General features: G+C 41.6%; 1 pseudogene; it reads left to right on the forward strand.

The window, feature by feature from the left end:
- Positions 1-1,767: 1,767 nt before the first annotated feature.
- Positions 1,768-1,885, forward strand: LOC126089808 (5S ribosomal RNA; annotated as a pseudogene).
- The last annotated feature ends 13,280 nt before the right edge of the window (positions 1,886-15,165 follow it).

Raw genomic sequence — 15,165 nt, forward strand, 5'->3', positions numbered from 1 at the left:
CAAAGGTGAACGAGAGCTGTAGCTTATTGATTCCCATGCCAAGAGTCGTGCGCTGGGGCCAGCATGTCTTGGACTAATGCACACGGAGAGACAGCGCTGACCAGGTCTTCGTCGTACCTGTGTAGCCGCACTCCGTCGATCTGCTGTCGTCGACTTCTCTGACGTAAAGTATTGATGTTGTTATCTACTGTATATGCCCGACTTTCCGTTATATCTACACATCAGATGGAGCAGCTACAAACATCTTCACTGAAACGGCGACTAAATTTCCGGTTTTCATAAGAATAATTAATGTTTACTTTTTGCGCAGTCGATCAGCCTCCATTTGTTGCTGCGTTACCGAAGACAAGATAATTAATAACGTATTTGTATGTTAGTTATTATTTCAACTTCCTATTTCCGACGTTACGACTTATCCGCACTGTTTCTGATTTTGAATTATTCCTGTCCGATTAGAAATGAAATTTTAAATAATTTTAAGTCACAATTTACGCTTCGTAATATTTCATAATCGAACCTTCCGTCATCCAGAGATACAGTTAGCAGCTTGCCTATGATTATCGTTGACTAATAAAACGCTATTGTGGAAATAACTATAATTTTTACTAACAACATTTAATACTAGTTAAATGATCAAGAATGATTGCGTTTTGTATATAAAGAAAAGGAGGGCTGTTCCTGCAATTACTCTCAGCAATTACGGCAACGAAAATGTCTGTGTTTTTATAGTTGGTCACTCAAAGATGTTATAAAAGCACTATGGTCCATTACTATACTTCGATACAGTCATTCAAACTTCATACGCGTTTAGTTTCACAAAGCTAAGTGTCCAATTCCGTTCTTATATTCAATTTAACGTCCCTTCGTATAGTCCACAGATGCTGTTATCGGTTATTCACGAATGTAAGAGAGTTTAATAGTGAGTGCTACTTTCTGTCGACCATACAGTTCCTCAGATATTCTTGGTGCGTGACCTTACGGCAAAGATCTACCTAGACCTCAGTATAAGTTTCAACGTAAGTCTGTCCCGTATAAATTAACTACAGTCACTTTTCTTGTAGTGTAACGGAAGTACCCTGATCCATTCCGAAGCATATCACTCAGAAATGGCAGCTATATCGCACGACGCAGCTACGTTGATGTATTCAGGGCGCAGAAAACAAGTCAAGGGAACTAACAATACCCGCCCATGCTTTATATAGTGGAATTTAGAAACAAAAGTAGCAGCTTTGAACCCTCTTTGATTTCCCTGAGGCGCTACTTTGCTACGGACGTTATTCTGATGAGCGATTATGTATCGATAATTTTAATTAAAACTTTTTTAATGCTATAAATTATTTCCGATATTATCTATTAGCTCTCTCCTTTTACGAGAATAAGCTTGATAATAGTGCTCTCTATTAAAAGAGCGGCTATAAAAGCCCCTCAGAACGACAACATTTTGCACTCTGCTTCATGGAGTTGTCATTCTCACCCTAACCGCGATCTTTATATTTCCACTAATTTAGTAAACACTCTATACTTCTCCTAAAAGAGGGAATGAACTCATATTTGCTGATTTATTTGGGGATTTTAATGTGGAATCGGAGGTTAATCCTTTCAGCTTTTGAAATACCGAACTGCTGATGATTGGGGAAAGGGGGTAAGATGATGCTTACGTTACATTGTTCTTTTTACATTAGTTTGTACAATTGTTCTTTCCAATAACATGTTTACATAATATCATAATAGATTTTTACATATTATAAGTCATTTGAATACTTCCTGGGGAACGGCCTTGCAGCAGTGGATACACCAGTTCCCGTCAGATCACCGAAGTTAAGCGCCGTCGGGCGTGGCTGGCACTTGGATGGGTGACCATCCGGGACGCCATGCGCTGTTGCCATTTTTCGGGGTGCACTCAGCCTCGTGATGCAAACTGAGGAGCTACTCGACCGAATAGTAGCGGCTCCGGTCTAAGAAAACCTTCGTAACAACCAGGAGACCGGTTTGCTGACCACAAGCCCCTCCTATCCGCATCCTCAGTTGAGGATGACATGGTGGTCGGATGGTCCCGATGCACCATTTGTGACCTGAAGACGGAGTGCTATGTATGCTCAATACTTCATGACTATACTACCCAAAATAAATCTGAATATTATAAATAAGTATATGCATTTTAGATATAGTTCATTTAAAACTTCATCGCTAAATTATGCTGAATAAGTCTGTCTATCATAAAAAATTTAGTTCATTACAGGTATTTTATAATTATTTAAAAGGTGTCTAACAGAAAAATCTTTGGTCTTGAGCTTGATAGAGTTTTCAGGCGACGTCAGCTTATCAAATCCGCGTCGCTCTCCTCTGAGGCCCTTCTTGCTGTTGCACAGGGGAAAGTAGAAGCAATTGTCGTGTGGCCCTCCGTGCGGTTGCACTGGGAAATACAGCAATTATTTGAGATGGAACTAATCTTTTCGAACCGCCTCTTCAATAGGCTAGCGACTCGACGGATCGTTGTTAGCGTTGTCTGCATGTCGACTTCAATTATTTGTTAGTTACGTCAGCGCCTCGGCGAGATTGTTGCCAACTTATGTACCCACCTCTTCTTGTGGTTTGCGGAATACGTTAGTTCAACTGACGATTTATTGATATGTCTCATCTTACAATTATTAATCAGCGGTAGACTTTATATCTTGATCATTGGTGCATCTGATTTCTTCTTGCTGATTGACGAAGTGCTAATTGACATCTTATTTTACACTGCTTTTTAATGCATCATGGCTTTTTTGCGTAGGGTTTTATTTTGCAGATGTTGTCCCCCGCAGGTTTCTTTCTTGGCATCATCGTCAACCTCGACTTAAATAGCCTTAGACGACTATCTGATTATTAGGTTGTCGTTGTTGCAATCTTCTTAACGTTTTGGTCTCATGCTGCGTGCAGTTTCGTCCAACAGGATACTGGTACAGCATCATGAATCTCGTTACGAGTAGAAGTTCTCTGCTGCGGCTTAATGTGCTCTCGTCCCATCAGAGAACTCAGAAAGCGACAAGTCCGCCGCTCGTAGTCTCGCGGTAGCGTTCTCGCTTCCCGAGCACGGGGTCCCGGGTTCGATTCCCGGCGGGGTCAGGGATTTTCACCTGCCTCGAGATGACTGGGTGTTTGTGTTGTCCTCATCATTTCATCATCATCCAGGAAAGTGGCGAAATTGGACTGAGCAAAGATTGGGTAATTGTACGGGCGCTGATAACCACGCAGTTGAGCGCCCCACCAACCAAACATCATCATCATCATCATCAGAAAGTGACAACACGTCATCTCGACCACCACATAGTTGTGACAGCCTCAGCATGTTATCTCGCGCCGTAAGATGTTGCAGGCAGCGTCGGTGTGTATTCTCGCTCCATCAGGTAGGTTGTACAGCGTCGGCACGTTGCACCGAGCTGACATTCGAAGGTAGTCTCGTAGATAGTGTGCATATGGGACATAAAATTTGTGCTTATATATACGGCAGCAACAGCTGCATGCCATCAAGGCTAAAGAATGATAATTAGTCACATTTAAAACAGTTATCTCCTTTAGTGCTCGTGAGATTCACGAAATAAACTTACTCATAGTTATTTTTCACCAAATCACTTACGACACTGCCTTGAACACAGATTCTAGTTCGTCATCTGTTAAATACATAATCACATTCGGTTCATTTTTTAGCAACACTCACTTTAGTTACATTTAATAATTGTGCAAATAGTGACATGAACAAACTCCGTCCTTTCAGTTCTACCCACCTACAGTCACAACACATGAACAATCTAAGTCCCCCATCGCGAGCTCAGATTCTGTCCTTTCAGTTCCAAACACGTAATGGTATGACGTTTAATTAACCACTTCCTGAGCGACGAGAGCCCAGATTCTGTCTTTTATTCAGTTCCGAACACGTAGAACGCATGATACGACTGACCAAGCTTCTGTCTCACACGTTATGATTCAGTTACGTTTATCTTTAAACACGCAGTCACACACCATCAACTCACTAAGTATAGTACCAAGATCCTGTCCTCATGCCAGTTCTTGATACCAGGTCAGTCACAGTCGGTGACCACATAGGGCAAAAACTCGCACAGTTTGTTCCATTGAATTAGGATTCCCCCCCCCCCCCATGAAATGGGAAATAACTGACTATTAAGTTTTAGGACAATTGTCCTCGGCTACATACTGAATTTCTACTTCAGTACGCATAATGCTTTTGCATATACTGGCCTCATGAAACTGACTTACCATATGAGGCATTTATTCAACTTAATACTAGAACATAAATTCACTAACAGTGCAAATAACCATTCATAAAACATACACTAAGATAGTTTCCTTACATTTACATGAAATCACACAGAAAAATATAACTTATCGTAAAGACAATAACTAAACTCTTCTTCCTCTTTCTCTTCTGATTCGTAATATTTCTTCAGGTCTTTATGAGGGAACAAACCATTTGGCGAGTCCCCGATTACGGATATCTACCAATACATAACTAATCAGATGTGGAATCTTGATTATCTTACACGGTCCGGTATATAGGTGTTGCCATTTTTTATTCATCTTCTTCACCGCAGATGACTTGGCTTGTTTCCGTAACAGTACTTTATCATTCATATTGTATGTATTAACTTTAATCAGTTTCCTATAATATTTTCGTTTGCTTAACATGGCAGCTTTGTGCAAGGCTAGCTGAACTTTACTAAGTATATTTCTGTCCATTACGGGATCAGCTATTCTCGGTAAGTTGTTAACCCATTCCCAGGATGCCACCTTGTGGAACATTATTTCTACAGGACTACACTGGGCAGATGAATGAGGCAGTTCGTTATGGATCTTTTCAAACATACCTACGTATTCTATCCATCTATACTGGGTTTTCTAAGAAACCTATTGAAGTCTCGGAATACCCGCTCCACAGGCAATGCCGAGATATAAAGATGTGTCTTACATTTAAATTATCCATACATTCATGCCAGGCTTTACTATCAAAAAATCAAGCATTATCGATCAGTATAGCAGTGGGTTTGCCTACATTTGGAATGTAGTCATTTACCAGTTTACTTACCATAGGTTTGGCGTTAGTAGACCGTATAGGATACATTCGTAGAAACTTCGAAAAAAAATCATAAAATGCTACACCTTTAAATCTTCCTTTCGCCTTTGGTAATGGCACTATAACGTCACATGACACAAGTTCAAGAGGTTTTGCGGTATTATCGGCTGTAAACATAGGTTACTACAAGAGTTTATAGGTTCAAAATGGCTCTGAGCACTATGGGACTTAACATCTGAGGTCATCAGTCCCCCAGAACTTAGAACTACTTAAACCTAACTAACCTAAGGACATCACACACATCCATGCCCGACGCAGGATTCGAACCTCCGACCGTAGCGGTCGTACGGTTCCAGACTGAAGCGTCTAGAACCACTCGGCCACACTGGCCGGCTAGTTTATAGGTTTAGCCTTTTGACATAGTTTACATTTACGTAAGAGTTCATATACTTTCCTCTTCATATTGAGAACAAAACAGTTTTGTTTCAGTTTCTCTGAACATTTATCAGCACCTAAGTGTCCCCTCCAGTAATGAGTACACCATACAAGCTGTGGAAACATTACCGTTGGAATACACACTCTCCATCTTTCTTCCCCATCCATAATCTTACAAAACAGTATATTTAGATGTACGAGATTTGGAACTTAAATAGTGCTAACTATTTATTCACAACCGATACAAAAGAGTTACATGTTTGTACCTGTTACTATCCTTCCGTGTAGTTACCAGTGTTATGTAGAACCCGTTGTCAGCGGTGTGGAAGGTGAAGTATACCGTTAGTAGAGCCTATTCTGTTGATGGTGCGAATGGACCGGTCTACTGCCTGTCGAATCTCTGGAACAGTTCTGGGGCGAATGCCACGAAGTGGTTCCTTCATCTTCTGAATCAAATCAAAGTCACAAGGACTTAAGTTAGAGGAGTATGGTGGGTGGTACGGTACTTCCCAGTCCCATCGACCGAACAGAGCAGCCATAGCTTGCGCTGTATGTGCCCGCGCATTGTTGTGCAAAATGATGGGTGTGTTGCGCAGGAAGTGTCAACGCTTCTTTCGCAAAGCTGGTCGCAGATGATGCTCCAAAAACGAACAGTAATACTGTGCATTGAAGGTCTGCCGTGGTGGAACGTAATGCTTTAGGATAACACCATCAAAGTCGTACACGAGAATCACCATAACTTTAGATCACTCCATTCGCACCATCAACAAAACATGTTCTGCTAAGGGTATACTGCGCCTTCCACATCGCCGGCAACGGGTTCTGCACAATGCTGGTGACTACTTTGAAGGACAGTAACAGGTGCAAACATGTTAATCTTTTGTAACGGTTGTGAATAAATAGTTGTCACTGTTTAAGTTCCAATCCTCGTAATTTATACTTTAGAATATGTGAATTACTAACGTTATTCCATAGATTATAGATAATCTTATTCCAGTATGAGTCCCGTTGCCGTAACTTGGACGTATTTTTGCATAAATATTCTACCTCGTTCTTAAAAGGTAAGCTTTGTACAATCAATATTTTGAAATTCTGATTCAGTTCGCTTAGCTGACCCTCATCACCACTGCCTTGAAGTAATCGAGAGAAAGTGTCGGCTACAATGTTGTGATTACTTTTAATATTTTTTATTTCTATTTGGTATTACTGTAATAGTAAATCTCATCAGCCTTGAATGAAGAATTTTTCACGTCATAAGAAAGGTCAAAGCCTTGTGGTCACAATATACTACTACACTTTTTTACATATACAAAATATCTGAAGTTCTCGAGAGCCCACACTACCGCTAATATCTCCCACTCGCTCGTAGTGTATGCCCTCTCGCAGTTGGAAAGTGTTCGGCTTGCAAATCAGATGACCTTAATATCGCCCAAATTGTCAGGCTCTTTGACTTGGAATAACATGGCACCTATACCCAGTGCTGATGCGTCTGTCCTAATACAAAATTCTTTATTGATGTCAGGGTGAAACAACAGATTAGCCTTTAACAAAGCTTCATGTACATCGTCAAAAGCTTTGCTACACTCGTTATTCCATTTCCAAGGCGCATTCTTTTTTAATAGTCCCACAAGCACATCATAGTTTAGTAAGCAACTGTGTAGAAACTTTCCGATAAAAGACGCCATGTCTAGAAAAGATTTTAATTGTCTCTGTGTTTGAGGATATGGACAGTTCCTAATCACATCCAATTTCTTTGGATTACGTACTATCCCATCTGTCGAAATAATATGCCTGAGAGATTTGATTTTATCTCATCCCAATTTAGGTTCTTCTAGATTCACAGTTACATCATATTCACTGAACTTATCTAAAACCCTCTTCACCAAATCAACGTGCTCTTCCCAGGTAGCAGTGGCTATTAGCAAATCATAGACATAAGTGGTTACTTTCCCAACAATGTGTCGAGTGTGGTGATAAAAACACATCCACTTAAGTTTAACACGAAGGGCATCACTCAGATCGAAAGCTCCTTCTGGCAAATATAAAAGCAGTGTATTTACCCTGTGAAAACTCTGCACTAATTCTTCTAAATTTTATGTTCTGGTATGTACAGGTTTGATGATTTTATTAATACATCAGGTGTCCAGAACCAAACACTAACTACCATCTGATTAAACCACAGCTACTAAGTGACTACTGTACAGAGAAGTGGAAAGCATCCATCCTTCGCATTTCCTTCGCCATCTTTTCCTTTCTCTCAAGGCATTGAGTATGATGCTTTACAGAACATCTGATGAGGGTATATATCCATCTCGTACTCATAATCCTTTATAACACTAGGTTTTTTATCAAAAACATTACCATGATTCTGAAGTACTGCAGCTAGTTCTTAACTTTGCTCATTAATTAGATATTCAGATTCTACCATTTTAACTCTTATAAGTTCATTGATGTCTGACACTCCTTGATCAGCTAACGAATATATGGGTTCCTTATTGTTGAAGTAGAGTATTTTAGTTTCATTAATTCTTATTTTTATTTGATTCCATATTTTGTTTTCAAATTACAGTTTCCGTACTAATGGTAACTCAACAACCCATTCCCAAGTGTTTAAGGAAAACATATCCTTCTCAGTGTCGAGTATTATGTCTCGTTCACGCATAAAATTGCATCCCCAAATACATGGGTAAGTTAAATTAGGAACCAACAAGAAGGAGCTAATAAGTCGTTCTCCTTGCGCTAATATTTCTACTTGTACTTGGGCCTTCATGGGTACAGAATGGGTTCCTAATGCTCCATACAAATACAGTTGGCTACCGGTAATACTAGCAGCTTCTGTTTGCTATTGTAATATTTATAAAGTCACACTATGTTGCGCCAGTGTCCAACAGGATGCTATTATCTTCAGCTAAGATTTTAACTTTAACCATGACTTGTACCACTTCAAGAGGATTGTTATATAATGTTCTCGATTATCTAAGAGTTGTTCTCTAATATACATACCATCGTTATGCCTCAATACACACGCCTTTAAGATTTTATTGCCTCGTGTCTCTTTGCCAGTTACACTGGAAAGGCTCATGGCAGCTGGTTTTAGTTTGTCGCATCTGTTTGGTGGTTACCCATTTTATCAAGTACCACTGGAACCCCAGAATTCCGACGATTCCATTGATTATTACTGTTAGAAGAGATATTCTCAGGCACAGCCATTATGGGCGTTGGTACAAATTGTCTGTTAGCTGTAATGACATTAGTGGGAGCCCCCCACTGAATATTCGGTCAATTAACCCCACTGAACACACCTGTCTTGTGCTGGTCCTTGATGTCCCAACTGCTCTTCGTACTTTCGTTTTCTATTAAAACAGTCTGAATTGTGTCCATTCTGATTTTGCTGATTTCTATTGATATATTCAGCGTTATTTTGTCCTTTACTTCCATAACTGTTATTAGAATTATTCTGTTTATAATTTTTAATCTCCAGACTGATTACCATTATCCTGATTGTTATACTAATCATTCTGATATCGACTAACATAGTAACCATTTTCGTCGTCTTGCTTTTTACTTTTACTGTTATTGCCACTACAACAATTATTTTGATGGGAATTGTTACAGTTAAAATTAAACTCCTCGAGAACAGGCCAAGAAGGCCCAACGGTACCGGCCGGCCGCCGTGTCATCGGCAACCCACCGGTGTCACTGGATGCCGATATGGAGGGGCATGTGGTGAGCACACCGCTCTCCCGGCCATATTTCACTTTCAGAGACTGTGTTACAATTAGTACAGTGAAATTGATTCCCCATGCTCTTAGCTTGTTCCTGAATTACGTCCAAGGAATCAATAACTGACAAAAATTGGTCAACATCGTCATCTGGTACGTTTATTAATTTCTCGCATAAACAAATAGATAACCTCCATTGAGAATTCTAATAACCTCTCTGTGACTAAGGGGTTATCCAATATCAAGTTCTATTAATGTACTTTTCAAAGTATTTTCATAGTACTTTTCAGAGGATTGTAAAATTCCGGAACATAAATTTCATTTCTTAATCGATTTTTTTGCTTTCCGGCAATATTTCGCGATGAATAATTTTTCAAAATCTCTACATGTTTCACAAGTTTCAACTGCTTCCGATGCCTACAGTGAAACTTCTCCACTGGTCCTTGACGCTATAAACTGTATTTTATCTTGTTCCTCCCAAGATCGAGGAAATTTTTATAAACACCGTTGGCTGTATATAATTATTGTCGTTCGAAAATATTTGAAATTGCGCAGCTTTGAAAATACTGTATTCGACGTTAGAGGATAAAACAATCCTCTCGCGATCATAACATCGATTTTCAAGATCGGACTCATCGCTACTGCTACCGTTACTACAATCGCTCTCTCGCCACTTTTACTCCCTAATGGGCGATTGATTTCTAGAATATGGTTCTCGATATCTTTCAAATTGGTTTTGTCTTTTAGGGCTACCTTCATCTTTTGACAAACGATTAGTTACATATTTTTGCCACATAGGCATCTCGGATAAAACTTTCTTCTTAATAAGACTGAATTCTGCTTTCATTTAGTCCATGCTGTGTACCTCCTCGCGTCGCGGTGCATTTGGTTTATTCCGTTGCTCCGCGTCCTCGATAGCATTCTGAACTTGCATGTGAAATTCTCCCGCCTTTGCTTCTAACCATTCTGACAAATCCTCCTCTATATTAGTCGTTTCTTTACTAAGATAGTTATCAATAAAATTCTACCCTGTGATTTATAGATCTTCTACTTGTTTAGTTATTTTATCGCTCTGTTCAACTGTTTTAGTCTGTTATTTATTTATCGCCTCCACACTCCCCTCTAATATAGAGACAGAAGTTAACCATGTTTCGTTCATTTCATTTGATGATTTTACACTTAATGTTAATTTATCTGTCTCGGCAGGTAAGCACCCATCCCTTTTCTTAGTACGTGATTCTAGGTAATCTTTAATACCTCTTTCTTAAACTCTTGGTCTTGACGATCCCATTGTTTCTGTAATTCGAACATCTCCTCCAGAAAACCTTTTCCCACTAGTTCGCGTCGTTTCTCTTGTTCCCTTTCTCTAAGTTCTCGCTTTCTCTAAGCTCGCGTATTTTGTTTTTCTCCAAAATTTCCGCAGTGCAAGCTTTATTTCTAAGACCACGTCGTTTATTTAACTCTATTTCTCTGACTGAAGGTTGTTTGTTTTGCTCTAATTGTTCCTGATTTGATTTCACTAGAAAATCGAACAGCTTACTGATACTGATATCTCCAGATGGCATATTGACCACACCGGTAGAATTACTTTCCCCACAAGTATCTACAATTTCAAACTCGTCACTTTCGGTATTGTCATTGCTCATTACCAAACTATTTCTGCTCATGTTTGACATTTCATGTTCCAACAAATCCTTTGTCCTATTAACATCTAAAATTTCCACACGGTTTATGTCCTCTCTCGTATCTTCTCTCCCCAAACTCACTAGACTTGTATCTAGATTTGAACTTAAAAAGTATCCCCGTTCCACTGTTATCAACATATACTCTCAGAATAACACCGCAGTAATAATACACAATAAATAAAATATAACTCTAACTACTTATATAGTTTGTGCTGCTCGGATTGGTTTCATTTATCCACGCAATTGAAATTAAGAGGAAGCGCAATGAGGTACTGTTCAGCCAGTAATAAAAGGTCTTTACACATACGAGTCCGAACCGCAGTAACCAAAGTCAATTACTTCCTACCTTCCGTACAGATTCTGATATCTTGTAGTTCCAGGAGGTAGGCTCCTCGTTGTTGGCCGAATTTCACAATCAGCTCGTGTCGTTGCGCGTGCGTCGTGGGTTGTCGTAGCGGAGAATGTGAAACATATGGAATTGGAAGTTTTCAGTCACTGTCCATTATGTAATCACGCAATAATTGTTGTTTCATACCTTTTTTCGAGCCCCAAGTTGGGCGCCAGTTGTAACCGCCCTCCAACAATCTGCTGTCGTCGTCACGCAAGATATTGAAGTTGTTATCTACTGTACGTATATGCCCGACTTTCCGCTATATCTACACATCAGATGGAGCAGCCACAAACATCTTCACTGTAACGGCGACTAAATTTCGGGTTTTCATAATAATAATTAATGTTTACTTTTTGCACAATCGTTCACTCTCTATTTCTTGCTGCGTTACCGAGGACAAGATAGCTAATAATGTCTATGGATGTTAGTTATTATTTCAGTTCCCTATTTCCGACGTTACTACTTATCTGAACTGTTTCTGATTTTGCATTATATCTGTCCGACTACATATGAAATGTTAAATAATTATAAGTCACAATTTACGCTTCGTATTATTTCATAATCGCACCTTCCGTCATCCAGAGATACAGTTAGCAGCTTGCCTATGATAATCGTTGACTAATACGGAAGCTATTGTGGAAATCACTTTATTCTTTTATTAACAACATTTAATAATAATTAAATGATCATGAATGATTGCGTTTTGTATATAAAGAAAGGGAGGGTTGATCCTACAATGAGTCTCAGCAATTACATCAACGAAAATGTCCGTGATTTTTATAGTTGGTCACTCAATGATGTTATAGCAAGGACTATGGTCCATTACTATACTTCGATACAGTCATTTAATCTTCATACGCGTTTAGTTTCACAACGCTAAGTGTCAAATTCCGTTCTTATATTCAATTCAACGTCCTTTCGGTTACTCAGCAGTGTAATAGAGTTTAATACTGAGCGCTACTTTATCTCACGCAAACAATTCCTCAGATATTCTTAGTGCGTGACCTTATGGCAAAGATCTACCTAGACCTCAGTATAAGTTTCAGCGTAAGTCTCTTCCGTATAAATTACAGTCACTTTTCTTGCAGTTTAACGGAAGTGCCCTGATCCCTTCCGTAGCATATCACACAGAAATGGCAGCTACTATATCGCACGCCCCAGCTACGTAGAATTATTCAGAACGCAGACAACACGGCAAGAGAACTAACAATACACGCGCTTGGTTTATATAGTAGAATTTAGAGACAAAAGTAGCCGCGTTGGCCGGTTTGGGTGGCCGAGCGGTTCTAGGCACTGCAGTCTGGAACCGCACGGCCGCTACGGTTGCACGTTCGAATCGCGCCTCGGGCATGGATGTGTGTGATCTCCTTAGGTTAGTTAGGTTTAAGTAGTTCTAAGTTCTAGGGGACTGATGACCTCAGAAGTTAAGTCCCATAGTGCTCAGAGCCATGTGAACCATTTTTTTAGCCGCGTTGAACACTCTTCCATTTCCCTGAGGCGCTACTTTGCTGCGGGCGTTATTCTGATGAGTGGTTATATATCGATAATTGTAATTAAAACTTTCAATGATATTATTTCTTATATTATCTCCCCTATATGAGAATAATCCTGATGATATTGTTCTCAATTAATAGAGCGGTTATACCTGTAAACGACCATGACTTGCGTGCAGCCGGATTCTACTTTGATCGCTGAAGACCACGGTGCGCCATACCATCCTTCAAGTGATCCTTTGACGGCACCTGTCGATCCTTGCACGTCGATGCTGTAGCGTGAGTGGCACAGGGTTAGAGGCGTGCGTACAGGTAGTCTCACCGCTTATAATCCTTTTGCAGTAGATCGTATTGACACGTCCGGGCTCACAAGTACTGTTATCTGTGCTTGGATAGCTGTAAAATCTGCCACTGCCGCCCTTACATTAAGACTTTCCTGGCGGGTTGCCCTTTGTGAACGTCCAGAACCTCGTCCACGGTTGTGAGAATGGTCACCTGATCACTGATACCGGCATCGTTGCACAATCGACGCAGCATGTCCAGTTTGTGCGGCAGTTCTCCGAAAAGACCATCCCGCCAATCGGAAAGCCCCAATTTAACCTCTGTAACATGGTTAGTTGGCTGTAGGAAGCACGATTGCGTCTCCGTGGCATGGTTGCCTGCTTACTTTACAATGAGACTTCTGGTTGTGCGCATACCCTATTAAAGGGTAGACGTAGGCGGCGCTCTGGTAACTATCTGCTGGCGGACGACTTTAAAACTATTATCAGTACACGTACTATCCTCCCGATGGTATACGCCATCATCACACCAAAACAGACGTCGTCTTTCTAAGTTCAAATGGTTCAAATGGCTCTGAGCACAATGGGACTTAACTTTTGAGGTCATCAGTCCCCTGGAACTTAGAACTACTTAAACCTAACTAACCTAAGGACATCACACACATCCATGCCCGAGGCAGGATTCGAACCTGCGACCACAGCGGTCGCACGGTTCCAGACTGTAGCGCCTAGAACCGCTTGGCCACTCCGGCCGGCTCTTTCTAAGTGTACTAATTATTTTCCGGTAGTGTATTTGTCCCTGACTGTTCGGACATAGGATACATTACAACTTTCGGGGCAGTTGTAGTAAATTATCGAAATATTGTTGACTGGAAATGTCGTCTTTCCTCACTCATTCTTTATCATGTACATCTGCCCTGTAAACTGCTTACTGACTACCTGAAAAACCTACTGTAAATGGGAATGGTCGTGCCATTACATACTAGTGAAAGACGGAAGCGAGGAAGAACATACGAGGTCTCGACCCGCGAACACCTGCCGTGCAACTCTAGCCACCAGGAAAGTAGCAGGCAGTTAGCGCACGTGCTCGCTGGACGTGCGGCGGCGGCGGCGGCTAGGTGCGGGAAAGCGAAAGCTTGGCGTGTACGCACGGCGGCGCAACTGGTCCGGCTGCTGGGGTCGGGAGGTCGCCTGCTGCCGGCCAGCCCGGCCTGGAACGACTGCAGCCGCTACCAGCACCGCCACGGCGGCAGAACTGGCAGCGCGCGCCATTTCCCTAAATCTACGCAGCCGGCGTCGGCCCGCACGAGCCGACAACCGGCTTTCGCCGCGGCAGTCGGGCGCCTCCTCGGCCCCGGCCTGCTCCTTTTTTTAATTATCCCGGCGAGATGCTGGTTATTCAAATAACTAAATTATCGGGGCGGCCACGCCTTAATGGGCCATTAGGCGGCTCCACCTGCGGCCGGCAGGCGCCGTCGTCCGCTGGGTGTGGCCGGCCCGGCCGCCACTGCAGCCAACCTCGGCCGTGCGTTACCGGCCGGCGGAGCGCGTTATAAACTGCCCGGCCTTGGTGGGCGCCTCCTTCACGGCTGCTGGCGTCCCCATCCAGCTGCCAGCGCCGCCGCTCCCTATCTCTCTGGAGTAACGCGAACTAACAGGACGCCTGCTTCCGAAGCGTTTCATTTACAATACTCTGAATTCTCGGACGTGTTGTGGACTCACGTTTCGTTTCTATCAATCAAACACATCAAAAACTGTGTCTCTGCATCGGTAACAAGGGTAAAGATACGAAGGTGATGAAGACACTGAATACTTTAGACACGTGTACACGTGTTTCCTTCTCTAAGTCAGCAACTTCTGTCTTGCTCTGCAGTTTCTCTGTTGACGAAGGTGTTCGTGATTTATGGTAAGGTTCAAATGGCTCTGAGCACTATGGGACTTAACTTCTGAGGTCATCAGTGCCCTAGAACTTAGAAATACTTAAACTTAACCAACCTAAGGACATCACACACATCCATGCCCTAGGCAGGATTCGATCGTGTGACCGTAGCGGTCTCTCGGTTCCAGACTGTAGCGCCTAGAACCGCTAG

This window comes from Schistocerca cancellata, chromosome 6 (genome assembly GCF_023864275.1).
Source record: "Schistocerca cancellata isolate TAMUIC-IGC-003103 chromosome 6, iqSchCanc2.1, whole genome shotgun sequence".
In the NCBI taxonomy this organism is placed as follows: domain Eukaryota; kingdom Metazoa; phylum Arthropoda; class Insecta; order Orthoptera; family Acrididae; genus Schistocerca; species Schistocerca cancellata.